The sequence below is a fragment of the Sardina pilchardus genome, chromosome 23 (assembly GCF_963854185.1).
Source record: "Sardina pilchardus chromosome 23, fSarPil1.1, whole genome shotgun sequence".
NCBI classification, from domain to species: domain Eukaryota; kingdom Metazoa; phylum Chordata; class Actinopteri; order Clupeiformes; family Clupeidae; genus Sardina; species Sardina pilchardus.
In genome coordinates this window covers 15,387,843-15,396,383 of record NC_085016.1, presented here as the reverse complement: position 1 = coordinate 15,396,383, position 8,541 = coordinate 15,387,843, and positions in this window count along the sequence as shown.

The following is an 8,541-nucleotide window of genomic DNA, read 5'->3' as shown; positions in this document are numbered from 1 at the left end:
AAAGCTCAACGGCTGGATTGATAGCATTGGCATTCACCGGGTCCACAGGAATATTTTATAATTAATAACTGTCCTTCGAGGTATTAGCTCTTGAAATTGATACGGCTAAGATCACTTACATTAAAACTAAACCTGACACTCATTTACAATAAGTCAAAAGAGCATGTCAATCACATCCAATGGGTTTTTATTATATTACATTAGATTATTTTATATTATATTATGTGATATTAAGGCTTATATTACATTATATATATTTTTAAATGATTTAGAACTCTGTGTTGCCATTACCTCCATCCTAATGGGTTTGAAATCCAAGTTAGTACACTACATAATGCTACAAGGATGTAGAGCACAGTAAGTGGCCTCTAGTTAGTACACTACATAATGCCTTCAGGATGTAGTGCAGAACTGAGAGCTCCCAAACGGACACTCTGGTCCTTAGCAACACGTTGTGTTGTGTCAAACACGGGAGACAAAGTAAACGAACCCATGGGAGTGCCAGCGATGCCTTTGGTTCAATATTTGATTGTTCCAGCAGTTGGAGATACAGTAAATGATGAGTCTATGATGAGTTTTGCACTAACTGGCATCCAGAACAAGTGAGGCGTTATCAAGGCTCCAAGGGAAATAGGACGTTAGTTTCATACACAGAGTGATGTAAGGCATGATCAAATGTTTATCCTTGTAATGGCTACAATGCAGGGCGGCTTGGGGCTCCTCCAGTAACAGGCCTCAGGCCCTACCATGTGTGCAGACTCTCAAAGCATCTGAGTGTCTGCTGCAAGTGGATGTTATGCACACAAGCCAGCTCGTCGTCAGAGCTGTTGCGATTCATGTGTGGGAGCCGACCGTCCGACAGGCACGTACGATGCAACGCGGAACACTCGTTGGGGAATGACGATGCGTAATTCGGCGCGGCGGCACGCGGTAACTCTAACCCATCTGAAAGCCACCCAACTGGTAAATCCAGAGCCAGACGATTTGTGTCGTAAAACTTTAGATGTAGTCGAGGGCCACTCACATTGTATGCCATGTGCACTTTGTGAGCTTTCTCAGACAGTTACTTTAAAAAGAAAAAACGTGGACGGTGTGGTGTCGTGCATTTATGTTCGGAAGGAGGGAAGACAAAACATTTTTTTGCCCGCTCTGTCTGGCTTGAACTTCACATTTTTGGAGCTTTGGGTCGGTTGTTTTGGTTCCGACAGTAACTGATTACCACCTGTGTAACTTCAGCGATGTGCACTGCACCGTCTCAAACTCCAGTTACCAAAAGACCAGACTGTTCCCTCTGCCATCGTGCCAAAAACATATGCAAATAGTGGCTATGAAATAACCGCGCTGCTATTTCATCCATGCACAAGTTAAAGTGACATGTAGGAATGTAGAAATGATCCTATCCACTTTCAATCTATTGAGTATCTATGGGTATCTATTCAGCACTACAGCATACCCGATATTGTCTAAACTGATGACAAAAGGTCATCGTTCTACCTGCAGCAACATTACATAGTACAATAGCACACATTCAAGCGTGATTATTTACATAAGAATGTCACTAAATGCACTCCAGCTCACTTGACATTAATTGCCCTTAAGTAGAGTGTACTGAGTTCATTAGTTCTACACACCATTACAGCTACTTGAGGGTTAGGGCTTTGACTTGTACCAGTGTGCACTCATTTGTGCACTCAAATGTCAAACTACAGCCTTTAATTGCTTCAGATCGCAGGTGCACTGCGCCTCAGAATACTTGATATAATGTGACAGGCTAAATGGTCAACCTTTAGGATTCTGCAAAGAAGCTCACCGTAAACTGGTGCTCTGTTGAACCGGTGCAACGCTATTTTGGCACAGGTCAGACCGTCCTGTTCATGATACACCTTGAACACCTGGTCATCTGCCTGGCCAGCCCCCAACCATGTGCCGAGGGACGGACTGGGCGGCGGTGCCAGCGGCCATAAGCCGCGGGTTTCATGTCGCATCGAAGCAGTGGTTTATGGGTATTTACGGCGAAGCGCCCGGGGCCAACACAGCTGCGACGCTCAGTCTCACAGTCGCTCCGCTTCGGCTTACATAATATCTGAGGTGTCAAAAACAAAAACACAATTTCACACTTCAGTTCCATCAGACAGAGACACTCGCTTCACAGAGAATGTCCAAAAGAGGTTGTTCTAGTTCTGTCACCGAACTTCTATTTTAAGGTACAATAGAACAACAATGGAATTTGTACCTACTTTCTTCTTAAAGTCGGAACGGTAGGCGACCTCCGTCCATGCACATTTATAAATTTAGCAGATACTTCCATACAAATAGGATTACGATAGGGGCCTCCGTACAGTACCGGGCCCCTTGAGAATCAAACCCATGACCTTCCGGTGCTGTCGGCCCCTCGATCTCCCAGCACACACACAGAGACTTTACGGATGGTTTGTCAGACAGTTTGTTTACAATATCAGCATCTGTCTGTAATCTATGGGAGAATATTTATATCAAGTGTGATTGTACAGAAGTAATTCCACATCTGGTGAAACTGATGTGGGTGCATCATTACTGCCCATGCACGTCGCTGTTTTGCTGGAGCCTCCACCACAGCCCCAGCCCACTCTCAAGGGTCCACAATAGCCGTGGGCATCAGTTGGACGAGATGGATCACTGTTCGCCAGCCCTCGCTTGCATCAGAGGAGGGGACGGACGGCATCGTGTTTTAGTGCCCTCTAAGTCCCAGACTCCCAGGAAAGCCGTGAAAGCCTGAAACGGGAGAAGGGGAGGAGTGCTGCTCTGGCCTGGCTTCATAGAGGCACAGCGTGTACCCTCATCTGTGGGCATAAGAGGGGGGTGGAGGGGTCGGGGTATGCGTTGGGTAAGGCATTTATGAACATGGGAGGCTGGCACCACTGTCAGAAGCCAAACATTAAAGGAACACTAAAGTACTTTTCAGACGCATGTTATTTGTTTATCCAGCAAATAATGATGTCCACAGACAAGGTAGAGTATGTTGTATGATTTTATATGGATGCTATGGAGCCGATCTGGCAAACTTACATAGTGCAGTTATAGCCTATATGAGAGCCACGAAGCAAATGCAGAAGTGCCATTCACCCTGTTAGGAGTTGATGAACCACTGAAATGATTTTGGAAACATTATTTTAAGGTACAAAAAACTCCTTAGTGTTGCTTTAACTGGAAGCTTCACATGGCCACTGATAGCTTACTGATAGGCTTAGTTCCACACCAGTCAGAAAATGAGTCAGATGGTTTCAGGTTTTGAGTTGTATTTAAAAAATCCCTTTCCACTTAGTGCACTGGTGAGTGCTAACCTCGAGTTGAGTGATCTACTTGTGTCAGGAAACCAAAAAGTACCCTCTGGAAAATCTAGTTCCACGCCGTGACTGCACTTGCTGATTGATGTTGGTGAGAGTGAGCAGAGTCACACAACAGGGATGTCTTGTTTTAAAATTATAGAGAACATTGAAGAAAGCTTAACTAATAATTAAATGGCAAACCATTCTGGGGTGTGTGTGTCTGTTTGTGTGTGTGTATGTGCGCGTGCATTAAGACCAACAAGGACGCCAACTTGTGCCTCTCCTTCTCAGGCTTCAACATGCCCACAGACACATGTACACACCTTAGAGCCTATGTTGAGATGTTGATGATTTGGCCTTGGCACAGACGGCCTGTCCATTGATTATAAATAGCCCCCCGCTGTGCCATAGGCACTATCCCTTCCCCAACGGATAACTAGGCTATCCATTTCCCTCTCTCTCTCTCTCTCTCTCTCTCTCTCTCTCTCTCTCTCTCTCTCTCTCTCTCTCTCTCTCTCTCTCTCTCTCTCTCCTCTCTATCACTCTAGCATATTCTCCCACATTTGTCACACGCGTCTTCTCCTGGCCAGGCAGCTCGTCTGATCGATGGGACCGCTCAGCCCTTTCAGCCTCTCGTTTAAGTTTCGGTTCTCCCGTTTAAGGCCACAAACACATCATGAGGTCGCGTTCCAGGGCTTCCGCTTTGGGTCTGATACATTTGCACCCAGTCCAAACACATGGGTATACAGTACATACTGTATGTACAGCTCTGGAGGGGAAATGAAGAGGCCACTGCACATTTTTCTGAAGTCATCCTACGGTTGCTGAGTGACATTCGATGGTCATATTCAAAAATAAGACACCACTGCAAATTTCAATAGTCAATTCTTTCAAATGTCACTCAACAACTGTAGGATAACATCAGGAAAATGTATAGTGGTCTCTCTATTTCTTTCACAGCTGTACACAACAAGACAAGTTATAACCTGTGGTTTGGAATTTGATTAAGTGTGGTTTCCATACACAGATCAATCCTAGTGACCAATGCTTGGCTATGGTTTTGCGATCACATGCCAAATGCCCCTTGTGACAGATGACTGGTCTTTACTGCCCTTGAGGGCAATGAAGCACATGACTGTTCATCATTGTTCCAACTACCCCACCACAACCATAACCACCTCAAACAGGATCCCATCTACAAGAGCAAGTAGTCAGCGCATGTTCATACAAACCACAAGTCAACAGCCAAGACAGCCCTGGGATTTCAGTATCCACCATTCAAAAACAATGGCCCAGAATGAATAGCCCAAACAACAAAGAAATGAACAGTTTGAGTGTTATTTCAAGCAATGAGTAATAAAGTCATGTCAGGTATCACAGCAATTGTTTCCAAGTCTAGTTATATTTGGGAAAAACAAATAAAATATAAAAAATATGTAGTTAAATATTCCAATTTGAAAAGCAGTTACCATTATGATTCCTTTTAACAGCAAATGGCTTGGTTCAGCACTTATAAAGCTTCAAGTAAAAATAGAGACCGAATGGATGAGCAGATTCCATCTGGCGCCTAAGCAGTGGAAAACTGAGCAATCATATATTAGCTTTATAGACTCACGTGACTAAACTGCTGTGACAACTGGAAAATACAGAGAGAAAGACAGAGGAGGGGGAAGAGAAAGAGAGAGAAAGAAAGAGGGGAGGGGGGAGAGAGAGAAACAGAGCGAAAGAAAGGGAGGGGGAGAGAGAAAAAGAGATAGCATGGCTCACATAAGAGAAAAGAACAATGACTCACACATGTAAGTGGAGATTAACCCGAATGGGCCGGGAGGGACAGGCGCATCCCCATAACGACAGCAATTCAATTTCCCAATCACCCAAGCACTCTCCCAGCCATCTCTCCCAAGGAAAAGGCCATCCGCTGTATGGGCTCATCAGGGCGTCGATGCCTCCACCATCATCTGCCCACCTCCATCTCCATTGATTAAAGAGGCAGGTCAGAGGTCACGCCTGACTCCGTACCTGATTTATGACATCAGCTCATGAATAATCCAGTGGTGTCAATAGGACAATGTGTCACTGTTGTCGCCGTTGATGGGTGATACCAACATGGCTGTGTGGGTGCAACAGATTTAGGCAATCAGGGAATGAATGGGACTATGAATGTGAAATCAAACAGTTGTGAAAGTGCTCAAGTTACAATTCAACACATCTAGTACTGTTTTACCTTGGTAGTTTGTTCGACAAAATTGTACTATTGTACTGTGTTAATTTACCTTTTAAAATGTATCGACAGAGCAAACAAGATCAATAGCAGGACATCGTCCCTTGCCATCATCGGGTAGTCATGAGAGGCCGGAGCACCATCCTCCATCTTTCTGATGGAGCCCTGGGCGGAGATCCTGCTCCTGTTCCTGCTCCTGCTCCGCTCCATGATGTGAGTGTGTAATTAGGCCTGGCTCTTGTAGATCCAGCGTGGGATTCCACTGCGGAACCCTCTGATGTGTGAATCCATCGGAACCCAGAGGAGCTGTCTGCCTCTGGCATGTAGATTACAGTAAGCAAATGAGGCACCGTGGATTGGGTAATGCAGCTTGTGATAGCCATATACTGTACCTAGATGACAATGTTATAAGAATGGCAATAAAAAACTGTCTCACTTCAGATTGAACAAGGCTGACTATAGTGTACTATGCTTACAAGACTGATTTAAATAAAGGCAACTAGCCTCGTGTAAAAAAAAACACTTAGGTGACAAATGTGTGATATGTTTACATTTTAACTGCACAGATGGGTAACTGAGATATGCAAAAAAAAACGAGCTAGGAGGACTAGGGGGGAATAATTCTGTGCTACATTCTGACTCCAAACCAAGACGGCACACAAAAACTAGAAATGCAATTCCAAGGAATTACCAGTGCATGAAAATGCAAAATAGATAGATAATGTAGATATGGTTACTAAGGTGTAGCTAGGGTAAACATGGTGGTTGCATAGTTTACAGAGAGTTGATAGTGTGAAGGTAGACAGTTTAAAGATGAAACGTTCCAGTTCTAACTTAACTAATGATTTCTATTCATGTTAAAATGTTGATTAGCTAACTTAGCTAATGATTTCTAGCAGTTACGCTAAAAATGCTAATTATGCTAGCAATGCTAACTTTACTACCAATGCTAACCAGGTTGATTAGCTAACTTAACCGATGATTTCTAGCAGTAATGCTAAAAATGCTAACTATGCTAACAATGCTAATTTTGCTAACAACGCTAACCAGGTTGATTAGCTAACTTAGTTGATGATTTTTTGCAGTTATGCTAAAAATGCTAACTATGCTAACAATGCTAACCATGCTAACTAGCTAACTTGCTAGTGAGGACTTTTATTTTGAAACATTTGTTGCTAGGGTATCCATGGTGGCCACTCTCAGGAAACAAGAAGTTACTGCAGTATAATCATTTTGGTTGCTATGGAAACGGTCATAAACACTTAATTTCAATGGTTGCTATGTTGGTTGCTAGGTACATGGAGGTTTCATGTAGTTGACTGGAGGCATAGTGGATGATAACTGACAGTTAGAATGGTTGAACAGTTCAATAGTTGAGTAGTTTCAATGGTTAAATGATTTAATAGTGCATTATTGCAGTGAGGACTTTTATTTTGAAACAGTTGTGGACAGAGGAAACAGTTAACAGGATATGTAGTCTTCTGAGAGACTGTATGCTTAAAGCCAGAGAAACTGACAGTTGGTGCCCAGGTGGCCGGCCACCTGGCGTAAGATTCTAATTGCTGCCGTGATGTCATAATGAGCAATGTTAAGTCTATGGGGGAAATTGTAATAGTTTTTAACTAATAGTTTAAAAAGTATAAAAGTTACAAAGTTGAAAAATACAAAGCCCACATCGCGTAAGTAAGACCTACGCGACAAAGTTTGAATGGAGTTTCTATGTTAAACGGTTGAAGCTGCATTAAGTGCGTTAGAAGAAGAATAATAAAATGCCTAGGAAGAACAGTACAGTGCATTTTCATGCACTGTAATAACTTGCACTCTTGCTCCGTTGTGGTTTTGAACAGCAGCCATGTTCTCTAGACAAGCCCTGTGCCCTGTGCCCTGTACCACTGGTGGGAACTACGTGCAGTGCGCCTGACTCTGCAGTCGCTGGCCTGTGGTTTCTGTGATCCACGTCTCTCACCGAGGGCTTGCATTCCTCTGCATTCTCACACAATGACATCATCAGCTGTGTTTGTCCACAGGGGGTTGGGCTTGGGCCGCGGGCATTCTTTGCACAGTGAGCACGTGTAGGCTATGCAGGGGATAGTCACAAATGCTTATATCGGTCTGCCATATTCTCTTGTTCTCGCGCACACACACACACACACACACACACACACACACACGCACACACAGTCTTTCTACATAAACACACTCACTCAGAGAGAGAGAGAGAGAAACACACACAGAGAGAGGGAGGGAGGGAGTATGTGCTGGCACTGGAAAGGGGGAACCCTGCAATCTGCTATAGCATTTGCCTTGTAGGGATTAAACTCAAATATAGCCAAGCGCTAGATCTGGCCTATAAGGCTGACCCTACAGTCCAGTGTTTTCATGTTTATGGCTAAATCATCTGGCTCTATAAACTACCTTCTGAGAATAGCCCAGTCCTCTGTGAATCCAATTTTTTTGTTCACTAATTCTCCTGTGGCTGAACAAATGCTACTCTAAACATGTTCCACATTTAGACATTTTCAAGTGGTTAAAAGTAAGCGTCCGATTCTTATCCCTTTTCCACTGCGATATTTAATGGGAAGAGTTTGTGTTTATGTAATACTTTTTTTTAAAATCTACCTAAATACCTACTGTGAAGCATGGTGGGGGCAACATTATGTTTTGGGGATGTTTCTCTTCAGCGGGGACTGGGCAATTGGTCAGGACAGAAGGGAAAATGGATGCTGCCAAGTACACCCAAATTCTTGAGGAAAACCTGCGTCCCTCTCCTAGACAGCTGAGGATGGGGAGGTCATTCGCCTTCCAACACGACAATAATCCTAAGCATACTGCCAAAAGAACAAAGCAGTGGCCTAAGGATAGGATGGTGAATATCCTTGAGTGGCAAAGTCAGAGCCCTGACTTAAATCCTATAGAAAATCTGTGGATTGACTTGAAGAGAGCAGTCCATTGCCATTCCCTACAGAATTTGACTAAATTTGAATATTTCTGCTCAGAAATTTGGGCAAATATTCC